A 19,364-nucleotide genomic window follows, 5' to 3' on the forward strand; every position below is an offset into this window, starting at 1 on the left:
GCGCCCAGAATTGCAGGTTCTCCATCACTCTGCGTGCAGACTAGATCAAGGCAGCCAGCAGCACCCAGCGGCAGCCAGCAGCAGCTTACCTCTCTCCGCCAGCACACTTGGATAGTTTTGTAGCTCAGTTCTTCCCCATGAACCGCTTTCCCTAGCGCACTTTAGCACAGATTCCCAATGAATGTGACCAGCGCAATGTCACATCAACTTCTCTCCCACCCAGCAGGCCGTAGCCACGTGCTCTCAGTGAGATCTGGACCTCCGACCTGTAAGTGGTGGTGCTATGGAACAGCAGTGGGGGTCCTGCCACCTGCTGCCACCCTATAGACAGAATTCCAGAGGCTGGAGTTTGGTGATAAAGGAAAGGAGTCTTTATTCAAGAGCTTCACAACTTTGGAACAACAGCTTTCCACAGGCATTAGTCACTTAAGCCTATCAATTAAGGCTAAACTCTTAATACCTGAGTTTTCCTATCATTCCCTGTTAGTTTTTATCTTATTCCTCTAGGGTTAGTTTACAAACTAAAACAACATAAGGTACAAATGTTACACAATTTGGAAGAATGGCAGGCTTTTGCCTCACAGCTTGTCCCATCTAGATCACCCAAAGAATAACCCTGCCACGCTCTGCCAGGCCAGCCCAATCCAGAGTTCCCTCCTGTCCGAAATGCCGCCCGTTGGGAAACGCAGGCAGCTGCAGCATAGTCATCCAGGTGTCCTTGAGGAAGAGAGTCCGAGAGCCTGAGAGCCAGAGCCAGCCCTTTTATTTCAAATCTTCTAGCCCATAATTCCATGTGCTCTGGAGGTATTCAGCCCCTCAGCCAATCAAGTCCTAGACTGTTCAACATTGCCTCTTCCTACAGCCCCTCCGTTCTCCTCCCCAGTGATCTGATCAGATCTCTCTGTATCAGTGGGGTTAGGGGGCAGGGAGGGAAGAAGGGAGTTCCATCTCAGCTAATTGTAGTGACTACTCCCTACATTTGCTTTTTTTTAAAAGATTTTTATTTATTTACCTATAGAGCGGAAGGGAAGGAGAGAAGGAGAGAAATATCAATGTATGGTTGCCTCTCGTGAGTCCCCTGCTGGGAACTGGCCTGCAACCCAGGCATGTGCCCTGACTGGGAATCGAACCACGATCGTGTGGTTCGCAGGCCCATGCTCAATCCACTGAGTGACACCAGCCAGGGCGCTTTTTCTACATTCTTTAGGGATCTCTTCTAAATAGCCAATGCCTCATTATTTCAATTTCATGTTATTGTTACTAATTCTTCACATTCAACTTTCCCCGTTAAATTACTGTGTGGTTTCTTTCTCCTGATTGGACCCAAGCAGAAACAGATACCAGCCAATGTCCCACAATGTGTTATATACTTGAACTTCTAGTTGTGTACGTGCCAGAGAGATGGCTCAGATCTAGAGGAGCTGTCTGCACAGAAGTGCTATGCCCTAGGGACCCCCTGTTCAGACGCCCTGAGAGGTAAGTTGTGACTGATGGAGGATTTTGCCAACTATAACCTCTGGCAAACACAGGCAGCCTTTACTCAGATATACCCCTAGGGATTTTGGATTTGTGACTTCCCTGGGACCCCTCCAGGCACTCCCCTTTTGAAAAGCAGCTACTGGCTTGTGCTCAGGCTCAGGTCAAAACTGCACACCTGACTGCTGGAGGCCTGTGACTCTGCAGCCTGAGGCTCCCACTTGGGGTGGGTGAACTCAGATTCAGTGACCAACATGGTGGGAAGGGCCCAATAAGCCTCTCTTGGAAGGGGAGTTTAACCAGCTCGGCCCCAGGGGCAGCTTAGGTTTCCATAAAGAAATTGGTCACTAGCCCTCTGGGGAAAATTTTAGCCCTCACTTCACCACCAAAGAAAGGCTGCTGACTCTGTGGGACCCTCATCTCCCAGAGGGGCATAGCCGAGGTATTAATTAAAAAATGTTGGGAGGGAAGGAATGCGGCAGGCAGAAAACTTGGAAAGAAAAGAGCTGGAAGTGAGAACATATCCCTTCCACCGAGAACATACTTTCTTCCAAGGAACCGCAGTTGTGTGGATGCAGGTAGACTATTTACACTGGGACGAGCTATTCTAGCATTTTTACCTGCGCATTTCCAGTCAGTCGTGGGCATCAGTCCTTTCAGCAGGACCTGTCTTAGGCACTTAATCTTTCTGACTCAGGCACACGAAGACAAAAAATAAATAAAATTTTAAAAAATGGCCCAAATGAAAGAACAGATCAAAGCTCCAGAATAAATACAAGTAANTGACTCTGTGGGACCCTCATCTTCCAGAGGGGCATAGCCGAGGTATTAATTAAAAAATGTTGGGAGGGAAGGAATGCGGCAGGCAGAAAACTTGGAAAGAAAAGAGCTGTGATCTCTTCCACCGAAAACATACTTTCTTCCAAGGAACCGCAGTTGTGTGGATGCAGGTAGACTGTTTACACTGGGACGAGCTATTCTAGCATTTTTACCTGTGCATTTCTAGTCAGTCGTGGGCATCAGTCCTTTCAGCAGGACCTGTCTTAGGCACTTAATCTTTCTGACTCAGGCACACGAAGACAAAAAATAAATAAAATTTTAAAAAATGGCCCAAATGAAAGAACAGATCAAAGCTCCAGAATAAATACAAGTAAGCAATGAAAAGATAGGCAACTTATCAGATGCACAGTTCAAAACACTGGTAATCAGGATGCTCACAGGATTGGTTGAATATGGTTGCAAGTTAGATGAAGAAATGAAGGCTATGCTTAGTGAAATAAAGGAAACTGTACAGGGAACCAAGAGTGATAGGAAGGAAACTGGGACTCTGATCAATGGTGTGAACCAGAAGGAAGAAAGAAACATTCAACCAGAAAAGAATGAAGAAACAAGAATTCAAAAAAATGAGGAGAGGTTTAGGCACCTCCAGGACATCTTTAAATGTTCCAACATCCGAATTATAGGGGTACCAAAAGGGGAAAAGGAACAGCCACGAGTGGAAAACTTATTTGAACAAATAATAAAGGAGAACTTCCCCAGTCTGGCAAAGGAAATAGACTTCCAGGAAATCCAGGAAGCTCAGAGAGTCCCAAAGAAGTTGGACCCAAGAAGGAACACATCCAGGCACATCCTAATTACATCAGCCAAGATTAAAATGAAGGAGAGAATCCTAGAAGCAGCAAGAGATAAGGAGACAGTCGGCTACAGAGGAGTTCCCATCAGACTGTCAACTGATTTCTCAAAAGAGACCTTACAGGCAAGAAGGGGCTGGAAAGAAGTATTCCAAGTCATGAAAGGCAAAGACCTACATCCAAGATTGCTCTATCCAGCAAAGCTTTCATTTAGAATGGAAGGACAGATAAAGCGCTTCTCGGATAAGGTCAAATTCAAGGAGTTCATCATCACCAAGTGTTTATTAAATGAAATGTTAAAGGGACTTACCTAAGAAAAAAAAGATAAAAACTATGAATAGTAAAATGACAACAAACTCACAGCTATTAACAACCACACCTAAAATAAAAATGAAAACAAACTAAGCAAATAACTAGAACAGGAACGGAATCACAGAAATGGAGATCACATGGAGGGTTAGCAACAGGGGAGTGGGAGGGGAAGGTACAGAGAATAAGTAGCATAGACAGTAGGTAGAAATAGACAGGGGGAGGTTAAGAATAGTATAGAAAATGCAGAAGACAAAGAACTTATATTTATGACCCATGGACATGAACTATAAAGCAGGGGGGATGTGGGTGGGAATGGGTGTGCAGGGCAGAGGGGGTTAAAGGAGGGAAAATGGGACAACTAAAATAGCATAATCAAATATAGTATAAAAATATTCACACTATTAATTTAATCAACTGAATATGAGGGAGAGAGGCCCTGCTCACTGGGATTTATTGGAAATACCAGAGCCCCGACTCCTTACTCTGAAACTGGCCATTGAAAGAAAAAAATTAAGCACTTATTTTGTCTTCAGGATAATCAAATAGCCCTTATTGAATAGAGAAATTTGTTTACAGAGGAACTCCAGCCAATAAATGTGTAAGGAGGTCATGTGCCACCTCTAATGAACTAACTGAGTCATGCAGCAGTCACCAGAGGGTAACACACTTGACGGTGGTGAGGAGCTGCAATGCGGTGATCTGGCTGTCACCACCCAAACCACTGATCAACCTTAGCACCACTAAGAATAGAAACCAGACCTTAGGTGCTTCTAATGTGTTGCAATGTGGAAAACACAGCACCAGCTGCAGCATATTCTTGCCAAAAGAAAAAAAAGGTTAAGCCTGAATCTAATCACGGGTCTACGGTGAACTAGAGTAAATAAAGGGATTGGAGAAGGAAGTCGAATAGAGCCACAACAAAATGAAGAAGAAACAAATCAGAATGTGGGATATTCTACAGGACAGCTGGTCTCTGGATTCTGCAACAAGTCAGCCACGAAGAAAAGAGGGGGGCGGGCGGGGGGGAGCACAGGCTGGGGCAGATTTACCCTTTGCCTGAAATAACAACAACAAAGAAACGGACAGCATGTAAGAAACAGTGGTTCCCAACATAGTAAATATCAGGCCATAAAAAACGCCATCCAGAGAGACAGGAAACAAAAGAGGTGAGCCCCACGACTGACTCAGCTTGCTTCCTGTGTCCAGTGTCCAGGCCATAGAAAAGGAGAGGGACCCAGGAGGAGCCCAGCAGCTCTGTGAGTTGCAGAGACAGAGTTCCCAGGAGCAGCAAGGCAGCCAGAGTGTCAAAGAGAGAGCTGCAGGGAGAGAGACCTCTGGGGATCTGTCTACACAGGCCCTCGCCTGAGTGTTTAGCTGACTAATGATCAGCAAAAGCATGTGAGAAAACTAGCCCAGGCTGAGAAAAGAACCACCCCAAAGAGTCAGAACAATCTCCTGGAGCTCACACAGAGCTGGAAAGAGTGCTTATTCCCACCAGCTAGAGTGAAAGACAACTCACGGGTCATTGGCAAGGATTCAAAAGAGTCTTCACTCAGTGGCGGGACAGAACAGTCCTGGAACAATTGTCATTCTGCTGTTGCCTAACCAAGACAAGACTTAAAAGGGTGAAAGTGTTCTCAAGTAATTAAATGTGTCCCAGAACAAAGCTTAGAAATATATATAAAATACAAAAATGCCTAGCATTCAACAGGGTAAAATCAACAATGCCTGGCAATCTATCAAATAAATGGAAATTGAAATTTTTTCAAAATATATTTTACTATAGAATAAAAATATAAAATACTTAGCAAAAAATCTGATATAAGATATGAAAGACCTGGTATCTGAAAACTACAAAACATTGCTAAGAGAAATTAAAGAAAACCTAAATAAATGATGAGATATACGGTAAGTCCTCACTGAACGTCATTGACAGGTACAAGGAAACCTGTCAATTTTACCATAAGCTAATTGATACAAACAAGAGTCAGTTCCTTAGGCAGCTCATCAATGCCATACCAAATGCACATATTGAATGAAAGGATGTCATATGAGGACTTGCTGTAACATGTTCATGAATTAGGAATGATATCACTAAGGTGTCACTTCTCGCCTAACCTACTGTTCAACTCAAATTCCCAGCAGGCTTCTTTGTAGAACTTGAAAAGCTTACTCTAACTTTCATACTGAAATGCAAAAGGCCCGAGAATAGTCAACGTGACTTTGAAAAACAGGGACGCACACTATCTGACTCTGAGACTTCTTACAAACTAAAGTAACGCAGACAGCATAGGGCTGGTTAACATCGAGATAGACAAACAGATCAATGGAACAACACAGAGTCCAGAACCGGATCTGCAAGTGTAGGGTCTCTTTGTTCTTCATACAAGTATAAAAAAATTCAGAGGACTAAAGCATAGTCTTTTCAACAAATGGGGCTGAAACCATTGTTTATCTCTATGTGAAACAATAAACTTGATCCATACCTCTCACCATATATAAAAGTAAAGTCAAAATGGACCATAGACCTAACTGTAAAACCTAACTTAAAAGCCCTTTAGAAGAAAATATAAGAGAAAATCTTTTCCTTGTATACAACACCAAAAGATGACATTAAAAAATAGGGATCCGTTAAATTGCATTAAAATTAAAATTTTTGGTTCTTTGTAAGGTGTTATTTGAATAATTAAGTACAACCCACTGAATGATATTTGCAAAGCAAATATCTGATAAAGGACTCATATCCGGTTCTAGAAAATGCAGCTCTTGAAATTCAGTGATAAAACAACCACGTAATAAAGAAATACACAAAAGATTTGAACATAGTTATCAAAGAAGACATACTGATAGCAAATAAGTACATGAGAATTTGCTCAAAATCATTAGTCATTAGTGTAAATTCAAACCACAAAATGTCACTGACACTTATTGTCATGGCTGCTTGTTTGGTTTTTGCACTCAGTGGTTCTTTTTGTTCACTGCGACGCCTGTCATTCCACAGCCTGTGCTTCCACACAAAGTGAAGGCGGCCCCACAGCAAATGTTGGGCTAATTTAAGCCTTCAAGTAATAACATAGCAATCAAATTCAAGTTCTGTATTGTGTTAATGGCTTAAACATCAAAGGTTGATGATATTGACTATCGCTGAGAATATGGAGGAACTGGAGTTCTAACATGCAGCTGGTGGGAATGTAAAATAGTGCCCTTACTGGAGAAAATAATGTGACAGTTTCCTAAAAGGTTAAACAGAGGTCTGACATAAGATCCAGCCGTTCACTTAGGCATGGATAAAAGTGCAATGAAAGAGTATGTCCATGCAAAGATTTGCACGTGAGTTCTCATAGCACTTTCATTCATGGTAGCTCAAAGCTGAATAGAACTCTCATGTCTAGTGATAGATGAATGGATAAACAAATGATGGAATTTCCATACAGCAGAGTACTACCTACGACGAAATGAGTGGTTGATACTTGCCACATCATGACTGAATCTCAAAATGATCATGCCACTAACGTAAAACTCTAGAAAATGCAAACTGTAGTGCTAGAAAGCAGATTAGTGGTTTCCTGCGAATGGAAGCGGGGTGGTTGGGGGGCAGGATGGAGAGATTAGAAAGCAGCACAAAGAAAGTTTTAGGAGTGATATAAATGTTCATCATCTTGTCTGTGGTGATGGCTTCATGGGTAATACGTGTGTCTAACAGATAATTGTACACTTTAAGGATATGCAGTTTATTGTATTCAACTATCCCTGGATGAAGCTGTTTAAACAGGTTACCATTTACTATTCCTTAGATGAAAGTTTTAAAAGATTAACAGACTAGTGTGGCTCAGTTGGTTTGGTGTCATCCCACAAAGGTTGTGAGTTCAATTCCCAGTCAGAGCATGGGAACCTGGGTTGCAGGTTCAGTCCCTGGTTGGGGCGCATGTGAGAGACAACCGATCAGTGTTTCTCACATTGATGTTTCTCTCCCTTTCTTTCTCCCTCCCTTCCTCTCTCTCTAAAAATAAATAAATGAAATCTTTTAAATATTTTTTAAAAATTCATAGTATCCAGTAATAGCCAAGGTGTAGAAGAAAGAACATTATCTTATATTATTTGTGGTATATGAACAGGTAATGGCATCTCGGAGGGTGATTTGTTCATGTCCTTCAAGAATAACAGACTAGGGACTTCCGCCAAGATGGAGGTGTAGGTGGAAACATTGTGCCTTCTCCCACAACCAAGTTTGAATACAACAAAGGTTTAGTAAACAAAGACACAGCCAAAGAACAGAAAAACTGAACTATATGGAAGTCCGACAACAACGAACCATTCAACCGGGACCAGTAAGAGGGGTGGAGCCAGCAGCCAAGCAGGGTTGGGTAGGAAGGATCCCCCGACCCAGGCGACCCAGGCGACCCAGACGTGCAGGCAGCCCGGGTAGCATCATGGACCCAGTGAGGGTGCGGGGCAGGCTGAGTGAGGTTGCATATTTGTGCACAGATAAACCTAGCAAAGGAGTGAGCAGTGAGACAAACCTCGCGGCCCTGGTGGAGGGAGGAGGCAGAGAGAACCGCCATTGTTTCCTTTGACCCCACCCCCACGTACAGCATCACAACCCAGCGACTGAGTTGCCCGGCCCTGATGAACACCTAGGGCTCCACTCCTCATATGTAACAGGCATGAACGGTCCAAAATATGGCTCAAGAAGAACTCAAAGCCCCGGGGCTGATAACTCTAATCGACTGAGAAATAGCGAACCTCTCAGATGCACAGTTCAAAACACTGGTGATCAGGATGCTCATAGAACTGGTTGATTATAGTCACAAATTAGAGGAACATATGAAGGCTAAACTAATTGAAATGAAGGGAAATGCACAGGAAACCAATAGTGATGGAAAGGAAACTGAGACTCAAATCAATGGAGTGGACCAGAAGGAAGAACAAAACATCCAACCAGAAAAGAATAAAGAAACAAGAATTTAAAAAAATGAGGAGAGGCTTAGGAATCTCCAAGACATCTTTAAATGTTCCAGCATCCGAATTATAGGGGTACCAGAAGGGGAAAATAAACAGCCACGAGTGGAAAACATATTTGAACAAATAATAAAGGAGAACTTTCCCAATCTGGCAAAGGAAATAGACTTCCAGGAAATCCAGGAAGCTCAGAGAGTCCCAAAGAAGTTGGACCCAAGAAGGAACACACCAAGGCACATCATCATTACATTAGCCAAGATGAAAATGAAGGAGAGAATCCTAGAAGCAGCAAGGGATAAGGGGACAGTCACCTACAAAGGAGTACCCATCAGACTGTCAGCGGATTTCTCAAAAGAGACCTTACAGGCAAGAAGGGGCTGGAAAGAAGTATTCCAAGTCATGAAATCCAAAGACCTACAGCCAAGATTGCTTTATCCAGCAAAACTTTCATTTAGAATGGAAGGACAGATAAAGTGCTTCTCAGATAAGGTCAAGTTCAAGGAGTTCATCATCACCAAGCCCTTATTATATGAAATGCTAAAGGGACTTATATAAGAAAAAGAAGATGAAAAATATGAACAGTGAAAGGACAGCAAACTCACAGTTATTAACAACCACACCTAAAACAAAAGCAAACCTAGAGGACAGCTAGATCAGGAGTGGAACCATAGAAATGAAGAACACATGGAGGGTTAGCAACAGGGGAGTGGGAGGAGGAGAAGAGGGGAGAAGGTACAGAAAATAGCATAGACAGTAGGTAGAAAATAGATAGGGGGGAGGGCGAGAATAGTGGGGGAAATATAGAATCTAAAGAACTTGAGACACACGGTCATAAAATAAAGGGGGGGATGGTGGGGGAGGGGGTGTGCAGGGTGGAGGGGAATGAAGGGGGAATAGAACAACAGCTGTAATGGTATAATCAATAAGATATATTTTCAAAAAGAATAACAGACTAATTTAAAAAGTGCTGTAGGGTTAGGGGACTGGAGAGTTTCTATCCTAAATGTGTCCTTGACACCCTTCTTCTCCTGAATGCTCCTTTAGAGCCTCTAGATTAGCACAGTTTACTGAAGAAACTTGATGCTATGAAAAGCCCTCAGGATGTGCCAGGGTCCAGGTGGAAAAGGACTCTGTCACCAAAGCCTCAACCAGCAGGGGAGAGTGCTGGACGGACTAGGTAAACAAGGGATCATGGGAGCTTGGCTTGTGGAGACCCACTGATTTAAGGAGAGAAGATTCCTGACTTTTCTCAGGATTCTCTGGTCTTATCTCTGGATGCTGAAGACCTGCAGAGGAGAATAGCTGGGTTGCATCCTCCCTAATTCCAAGGCTGGGAAGCCCTCAGCCTTTATAGCTGGGAAGAGCAGCGGAAAATAAGCTTCCATATCTTATCAGCGATTGGCCAAATTGCCAGAGGGAAAGAAGCTACCCCACCTCCTGCAACTTATAGGACTATTGCTTAAGGTATTTCAGTAGGTGAATCTGAGTCTTTAAGGATGAAAAGAGCCACAAATAAGCAAAAGAAAACACTATGGGTGCAGCTAGAAAGAGGAACATAGATGAGAAGAAATAACAGAACAAGCAAAGCATGCAACCGACTCCTCGTGCAAGAGAGCTACTTCTAAAGAGCACAGATGTCGAACCTGTGTCTTCCAAGTTTCTCATCTTTCCCCTCAAGATTTATATCTGTTGTGAGATTATTTTCCTCTTTATTTCCTGGGCCACAGGTATATGCCTCAGCAATGAATAACCTCTCCTTCAGTGCATCTACTGGTGTGTCTTTAAAATTATTTTTATCCTCACCCAAGGACATTTTTTTCATTGCTTTTAGAAAAAGAGGAAGGGAGAGAGAGACATCGATGTGAGAAAGAAACATCAATCAGTTGCCTCCTCTAGGCACCAGCACCAGTGATCAAACCTGCAACGGAGGCTCGTGCTCTAACTGGGAATCAAACCTGCAACCTTTCATTTATAGGACAGCACTCCAACCAACTTTAAAGTTGCAGTCTCCAATCTTTACATTTTGTAAAGATTTTATTTATTTTACTTTTAGAAAGAGGGGATGAGAGTGAGAAAGAGAGGGAGAGAAACAGGAGAAAGATACATTGATTGGTTGCCTCTCACACGCCCCCTACTGGAGGACCTGGCCTACAACCCAGGCATGTGCCCTGACGGGGAATTGAACCAGTGAGCTTTTGATTTGCAGGCTGGAATTCAAGCGACTGAGCCACATCAGCCAGGGCTATGATATCTTTTAAAGGAATGATTATTTTAATTGATGGATTTCACAACATTTTAATTGAAGGATAACAGGTACATAAAAATGAACAGACCATGTGTCCAACTCAAACATTTCTGCAAGACACACCCATTTCACCACCACCCAAATCAAGATGTAGAAAGTTGCCAGCACCCAGGAGCCTCCTTCATCACCCCCCTGCCCCCACCAAGAAAGGACCCCTCCCACACATAGTCCTTGTTCCCACCACCAATTCATGTGCTTTTTTTTTTTTTAAACTATGTGCAAAGACTAGGCGTTCCAGGAGGAGAAAAGAAAACCAACAGCGGGCACTAACATAACAGCTGAAAAGCAAGGCCGGTGAAGACCTTGGAGTATCCTGGTCAAGTCCCTGAACTCCAAGGAAAAAGGCCTTCAAACTGAAACGTAAGAAACTTACAAAAAATATTTAAAATTGCACTGACTGACTCATTTGCCCTCACTTGAGGTTAAGAAACAATTTGATAATGCTTATGAAATGCTGCTAGGAAAGGGTGGAATCCCATTTCCAACCAAAGTATCATTCATTCAGATGCAACCGAAACACATATGCAAATATTCTCAGGTGTCAGGGGCTGTAATACTCATATTTAATGTGGTGACTATACTAGATAAATATAGTTACAATAAATGACAGATGAATTCGGAAATCAAGTTTAAGATGGAGAAATATGAAGTGGAGAGGAAATACTTTTGAGCTATGACTCTAATGATATATGGTTAAATCCACATGGTTGATGATACAGTTTTTGGGTTTCTAGAATTTGTTATAAATGCTAAATAAGGAATCTTGTCATCAAAAATGCCTTCTGCAAAGTCAATTGGCTGGATGTAAAAATATCCAATTATTCTACCTAAACCTAGCAGTTAGGGAAAGGCTGACACCCGCAGCAAGCAAACCTGTCTAAAGATCTTATCTGACATGAGTAAAAGTAAGAAAGAATGAAAGGAAGGTCACAAAGTCAGTACTGCCCTTAGGCTTCCTCTGGAGGGTCCCCTGCCAGGGCACCCATGTCTTAGAGGACAGGACTTCCATCCCGAGCCCACATTCTGGGCAAGGAGTGCAGGGTTTACATGACAGGAGCAGGGGGAAGCAGGGAGTGAGTAACTGGCACACCCACCCGCTTTCTGGACCATGCTCTGGGCTCTTGGGACTCAGAATATGCCATCCAAACAGCCCAGAGCCAAATCCCAGGGTGTAAATGTTCTCTCTCCTTGGGATGAGCCCACACGGCAGCCTGTTCTCCAGGGGATGAGCACACACAGCAGCACCCAGCATGGACAAGGGACAGCTGTGTGTGTGTGTGTGTGTGTGTGTGTGTGTATTGAGGAAGGATGATGGAGCTTGCGTATGTGTGCGCTGGTGTGTCTACTCCCTTATGTAAGCACGATGTTCTCTCTCCTTGTGGGAACAGATTGAGAAGGAAAGTGGCAGGGGTGCACTATGGGCCCATGCCTGGGGCCACACATGGGTGACCCTCCATGCAATGTCACTTTCCAGAGCAAATCTCCGAGAGGTATGAGGATTCTAAATTTGAGCCTGCTTTTCCAGTGCATTCCAAAGATGTATTTGTCACAGTGGAAGGATAGTTAGCTTGTTAGTTTGATTCATAACTTTTACATATTTAGACAAATAGTACATGGGCCTCCCTTTATATTCTCACCCTAGGCTCCGAGAATATCAGGGCAGCATTTTATAGGACAAATGATGAGCCATGAATTCAGAGAAGAAAAACATCACTGCGGGCCAGCGCGATAACTCACTGCAAGTCATGGTATTTTAGGCCAGAAGAACACAGGCGAGATATGCTAACTAAAATGTCTTGGATGCAGATTCCTGGGTACAGGTCGAGGAAATCCTCTCTCTAGTACGAGGCTTTTATTCGACAAAAGCAAGCCCAGGGAGGTCCGGCAGAGCCCGCCCCCACACCTCCTGGCGCCAGCTGCCTGCTTCAGCTGGCCTGGGATGCAGCAGCTTTGGGAAACGGGAGCGTGGGGCAAGGTCAAGGAGGGCCGGAGAGGAGACCAGAGCTCCAGGAAGTTTTCTACCTTCTCTTCTATGTCTGGAAACCCAGCTGGAAGAACCCACCTCTAAGTTCTCATACCTGATCTTTAGAGGTAATGTGAATTAAAGTATATATTCTATTAGTTAATGAAGCTTTGGAATTAGACTGAGGGTAGAACTCAGGTGTTGCTTCTTAATTGGCGACTTTGGGCAAGTTATTAACTTTTGAACCTCAGTTTCCACGTCTGGGAGTAAAATGGGAGTAACAATACTTGGGTCAGCGTGAAGACTAAATATTATAACGTATATCAAGGGTGCCCAGTGCTTAATATCAGTGGCTGATAGTTCTCTCTGGCACTCGTGGAAACAGAAATTTTCTAATGATGTGGTGACTTGTGGCGTAACAGTGGAAATCATATTGGTGGAAATTGTAACCCACCCCACCACTCTTTCGACATCCTGCCTAATATGCAGCTGGTAGATGAACAGCATGTTTGAATACAAATCCTAGGAATTCCAAGTCAAAAGATACAGACTCCAACCCTCAGGCATCCCAGCTCCAGGAGATTTGCTGACCTTTGACCATGGAGGCAGGATGACAAGAAGCCAAGACGACGAGCAGCCAGGATGACTAACCAGGATGACCTGCACTGGACCGTCGCTTGCCTTATGGGGATGGACTGTGCTGGTCTGCACATAGAGAACTTCTCAATCCCCTGCCTTGATCTCTTGGTTCTATTCCCCTCTCCCTCCTTATAAAAACCTTTGCGACTGCTGAGAGGTAGAGATGGCTTTGAGATGCGAGTCCCCCATCTTCCCAGGACATGTGCTTTGGAACCTGAGTCCCCATCTTCCAGGTGGCTAGCATCTGAGTAAACCCCTTTTCTTTGCATCAGCACCCGCCTGTCAAGTGTTGGCTTCTGTAGTCGCGGGCAGCCGCACCTGCGTTCGGTTGCAGTAGTATGGTCACGTGGCTTGGCTCTGCACTCTGGGATAGTATTATGCAGTGTTTAGAGTGTATGTTGCACACTTATTTACCGTACTTTCTTTGGAAAACGATTACGTCAGCAATGGCTGAATTTTGAAGAACCGACGGCGCGTTAACTTAGAATGAGGCAGAGCAGTGCGGAGGCCCGTTCGCTTTTCTGTGCAGCCGCTCAGTCAGCTGGGATTCCTGGGCGAAGGACAGACTTTCCTTTCCAGAGTTCCAGCCTATTTTTGGCACCAAAATATGGCCGATTTTGTAATAATTCTTGTAATTCTATGATGACATGCATGTTCTGAATCTATTAACGAGTTGGCTAAGACATAGTAGGAGGTATTATGCTTCTCTGGACATTTAGGGGGAAAATCTGAGTTGCTGGAAGAGCCATCAAGTTGTTTACACGTTGAGCAGAAGGGACCAGGAATAGATCTTTGGTAGTATTTTAGGAAAACAAGCAAACATCTTAAATATGGATTTATGAAGCTTAAAACGAAATTAGGAAAAATACAGGAATGTGGCTTTGGTGGTGTGGTCTGCCTGCAGGGGACTATGGGTTCTAGAAGAAACGGAATGTTAAGTTGTGTGCCACTGTCATGGGGCATGGCAAGTAACAAGAACCTTTCTCCCCTCGTCTCCCTCCCCTTTGTAGTTTTTTTTAAAGATTTTTAAAAAAACCTATTTGTCTTTAGAGGGGAAGGGAAGGAGAGAGGGAGAGAAACATCAATGTATGGTTGCCTCTCATGGGTCCCCTGCTGGGAACTATCCTGCAACCCAGGCATGTGCCCTGACTGGGAATCGAACCGCAATCGTGTGGTTCACAGGCCCACACTCAATCCACTGAGCTAGAACCGCGCTCAATCCACTGAGCTACACCAGCCAGGGCCACTTTGTAGTTTTTGGGTTTGATACCCATTGTGCCCATTCCCCACCTCAGGCAACCACCCATCTCTTTTCTAGATCTATGAGCTCAGGGGTTTTGGCTTTGCTTTTCAACATTCTGCATATAAGTGAGATTAGATAATACTAATCTTTTCCACCTGACTTGTTCACTTAGGACAATTATTGGCTTTTGAAGAATTGGTCCATTTCACGCAAACTGTCAAATGCATGTGTTTAGAGTTAGTAGCACAACCTTATTAGGTCTTTTGATGCCCTTGGCAGCTGAAGTGACATCCCCTTCCCTCTGTGGTCTCATTTGTCTTTTCTCCTCTGTTTCTTTTGCCTACCTACACATTCACCAGTTTTATTGGACTTCTTATATAGCTAACTTCTGGTTTGATTGATTTTCTCTGTTTTTGTTTTGTTTTAAAATTCATTAATTTCTGCTCTTGTACTTATTTTCTTCCTTCTGCTTACTTTGGGTTTATTTTGCTCTTCTTTTTCTAACTTTTTGAGGTGAAACTTTCTTCTTTTCTAATGCAAGGATTTAATATGAATTTCCCTCCAAGCACTGCTTTAGTTCACAGTTATTTTTATATGCTATATTTTTATTTTCATTCAGTTCACTGTATTTTTTAAAATTTCTTTGGGACTTTCTCTCTGACCCATGGAGTACTTAGAAGTGTTATTTAATTTTCAAATGTCTGGTGATTTTCCTGTTACTTTCTGTTACTGATTTGTAGTTTTTTTTCAATTATTGGCAGAAAATATACTCTGTATGATTTCAATGCTGTTAAATTTATTAAAATTTGTTTGAACTAGAATAGTGTCTATTTTGGTGAATGTCCAATGTGTGCTTTCCACAGAGAACGTTCTATGATGTCAGCTAGATCTCGCTGGTGGGCACTCACTCTGTCCCTGGCAATTCTCTTTGCTCTCCAACCTACTCTATCTGACATTAGTATAGCCAGTCCAGCATTCTGTTGACTATTTGCAGGGTATACATTTTTTCTGTCTTTCAAACTACTTATATTATTATATTTAAAGTGATTTTTATAGGCACTGTAATATTTATCCACTTTGTTAATATGGCTTTCAATTGGTGTTTTAAACCATTTGCATTTAAGGTAATTACTAATATGTTAGGACCTGAGTCTATCATTTTATTATATTTTTAAATATTGGTTTCCTGGGTTTTTTTGTTCCTGTTTTCCTTTTTCTGCCTTCCTGGGGGTGGTGGTACTTGAAAGATTTTTAGTAATCCACTTTGATTTCCCTAAAGGTTATGTTGAGTATATTATATATATAGTGTGTGTGTGTATATATGCATATATGTATATATGGGGTTTCCCTAGGAATTATAATATGCATATGTAACTAATATAATTTCACTGGTATAAATATTTTACTACTTTACTATAGATTCAGAATCTGAATCTTGGTGGTATTTAACATTGTAGTTCATGTCTAAAACCTTTGGTTGGGTACTTCTGGCTAAGATGGAAGCGTAGGTAGACACACTATGTCTCTTCGCACAACCAAAAGGATAACAACAAATTTAAAAACAAAAAACAACCAGAACTGACAGAAAATCAAACTGTGTGGAAGTCCAACAACCAAGCAGTTGAAGAAGAAACGTTCATCCAGCCGGGTAGGGGGGTGGAAATGGGCAGCTGGGTGAGAGGACTTGTGGCAAGGTGGCAGCTGGAGGTCTTGGTGGTCCCACATCCGTGTGTTGATAAACCAGGAGGAACAACTGGGGATCAAGACAGACCATGCAACCCAGGGTCCCAGTGCAGGGAAATAAAGCCTCAAACCTCTGATTAAAAACACCCGCGTTGGGTTCAGGAGGCAGGAGAAACTCCAAGCTTCACAGGAGAGTTCACTGGAGAGATCCACAGGGTCCTAGAACGTACACAAACCCATCCACCTGGGGAATCAGCACCAGAATGGCCCAATTTGCTTGTGGGTAGTGGGGGAAGTGACTGAAAACGGGCAGAGAGCCAAACAAGCAGTATTGTTCCCTCTAGGACCCCTCCCCCACATACAGTGTCACAACGCAGCAACGGGGGTTGCCCCGCCCTGGTGAACACCTAAGGCTCTGCCCACCCCTTACTACATAACAGGCACATCAAGACAAAAAAAGAAGTCCCAGTGAAAGAACAGATCAATGCTCCAGAAAAAATATAACTAAGTGATAAAGAGACAGCCAGCCTATCAGATGCACAGTTCAAAATACCGGTAATCAGGATGCTCACGGAATGGGTTGAATAAGGTTGCAAGTCAGATGAGGAAATGAAGGCTGTGCTGAGTGAAATAAAGGAAAATGTACAGGGAACCAACAGTGATGGGAAGGAAACCAGGACTGAAATCAACAATGTGGACCAGAAGAAAGAAAGAGACATTCAACCAGAAGAGAATGAAAAAACAAGAATTTTTAAAAAATGAGGAGAGGCTTAGGAACCTCCAGACATTTTTAAACTTTCCAACATCCAAATCATAGGGGTGCCAGAAGGAGAAGAGGAAGAGCAAGAAATTGAAAACTTATTTGAACAAATAATAAAGGAGAACTCCCCCAGTCTGGCAAAGGAAATAGACTTCCAGGAAATCCAGGAAGCTCACAGCGTTCCAAAGAAGTTGGACCCAAGGAAGAACATACCAAGGCACATCATAATTACATTACCCAAGATTAAAATGAAGGAGAGAACCTTAGAAGCAGCAAGAGAAAAGGAGACAGTTACCTACAAAGGAAGCCTCATAAGACTGTCAGCTGATTTCTCAAAATAAAACCTTGAGAAGGTTTTAGGCAAGAAGGGGCTAGGAAGAAGTATTCAAAGTCATAAAAGGGAAGGACCTACATCCAAGATTACCCTATTCAGCAAAGCTTTCATTTACAATGGAAGGGCAGATAAAGTACTTCTCAGATAAGGTCAAGTTAAAAGAGTTCATCATCACCAAGCACATATTATGTGAAATGTTAAAGGGATTTATCTAATATAACAAAGATAAAAAATATGAACAGTAAAATGACAAACAAACTCACAGCTATTAACAACCGAACCTAAAAACAACAACAACAAACTAAGCAAACAACTAAAACAGGAACAGAACCACAGAAATGGAAATCACACAGAGGGTTATCAACAGGGGAGAGGGAGGGGAAGAGAGGAGGAATAGGTACAAGGAGTAAGTAGCATAAATGGTAGGTAGAAAATAGAAAGGGGGAGGTTAAGAAAAGTATAGGAAATGTAGAAGCCAAAGAACTTATATGTACGATCCATGGACACGAACTAAGGGGGGGAATGTGGGTGGGAGGGGGTGTGCAGGGCGGAAGGTAATGAAGGGGGGCAGAAATGGGATAACTGTAATAGTGTAATCAATAAAATATAGTAAAAAATAAAAATAATACCTTTGGTTGTGTTGATTCTGGTTGATTCATGCATTGGTCACTTGGGAATCTCTCTAGAACTTCATAAATATATTTAAATAGTAGTAAATAGTGGAATACAGAATCCTCACCATTTAGGTCTCTTTACAAATCTCCCTTTTAAAATATAATTGTCTCCCTTAAATATTTCCTCTACCTACATTGGCAATCACTTCAGAAAATATTGCAGTTGTTGCTTTGAACCATCACAGGAGAACAGTCTATTATATTTTTCACATATTAGGTCTCCTTTTGTCCTTTCTTCAGCCCTAATGTGTTCCCAGTTTCCTTCTATTATTGCTTCCTTTCCATTTGAAGAATTTCCTTTGGCAAATTAGTTTTCCTTCACCTGAAAATGTATTTCATCTTTATTTGTAAAAGGAATGCGGTACCACTCCCTTAAGGTCCATGGTCTCTGATGAGAAATATGCTGTGATTCTAATTATTTGTCCCCTATAAATAATCCATCATGTCTCTGTGAGTGCTTTCAGTACTATTCTTTATCTTTCTCTTTTAATTTATTTTTCTTATTTTTATTTGTTTAAAGATTTCATCTATTTAATTCTATGGAGAGGGGAAAGGAGGAAGAAAGAGGGGAAAGGAGGAAAGAAACATCAGTGTATGGTTGCCTCTCATGTGGGCCCCACTGGGAACTGGCCTGCAACCCAGGCATGTGCCCTGACTGGGACTCGAACCAGCGACCCTTTGGTTTGCAGCCTGTGCTCAATCCACTGAACTACACCAGCCAGGGTTTTTCTTTGCCTTTCATTTTCAAAACTTTGGGGATGATGTGTCACGGCATGAATTTCTTTTTTTCTTTTATTTTTTTTTGTCACAAGTTTCCTTGGGTTTTTCTTGTTTGGGAATTCCTCCAATTCATCTATCAAGACTCTTCTCTTTGTTATTTTCATTCTGCTATTTAACCCATTCAATGAACTTTCTAATTTTATATTTCAGTTTAAGACTTTTTAAAAATATTTTATTTATTTATTTTAGAGAGAGGGGAAGGGAGAGAGAAAGAAAGGGAGAGAAACATCACTGCATGGCTGTTTCTCATGCTCCTCCAACTGAGGACCTGGCCCGCAACCCAGACCTGTGCCCTGACAAAGAATTGAACCAGCAATCCTTTGGTTTGCATGCCGGCACTGAATCCACTGAGCCACATCAACCAGGGCAGTTTAAGACGTTTTAATAAATCATTTTTTAAATCTTCTATTTCTTTTCTGAGCCTTTATTCTTCATTTGTTTCATTGCTCATAGAGGCATTTCTATGATAACTGGTTTAAAATCTTTGACAGGTCCTTGTCCTTTCTCATTGAACTGAAGGGTTCCTGGTTCTTGGTATGATAAGCAATACTCGATCATATTCTGGATTTTGGGGGTGTTATGGGATTCCGTAATTCCTCAAGTCT

This window comes from Sturnira hondurensis, unplaced genomic scaffold, assembly GCF_014824575.4.
Source record: "Sturnira hondurensis isolate 20B ecotype Veracruz unplaced genomic scaffold, ASM1482457v3 Scaffold0008640, whole genome shotgun sequence".
Taxonomy (NCBI): domain Eukaryota; kingdom Metazoa; phylum Chordata; class Mammalia; order Chiroptera; family Phyllostomidae; genus Sturnira; species Sturnira hondurensis.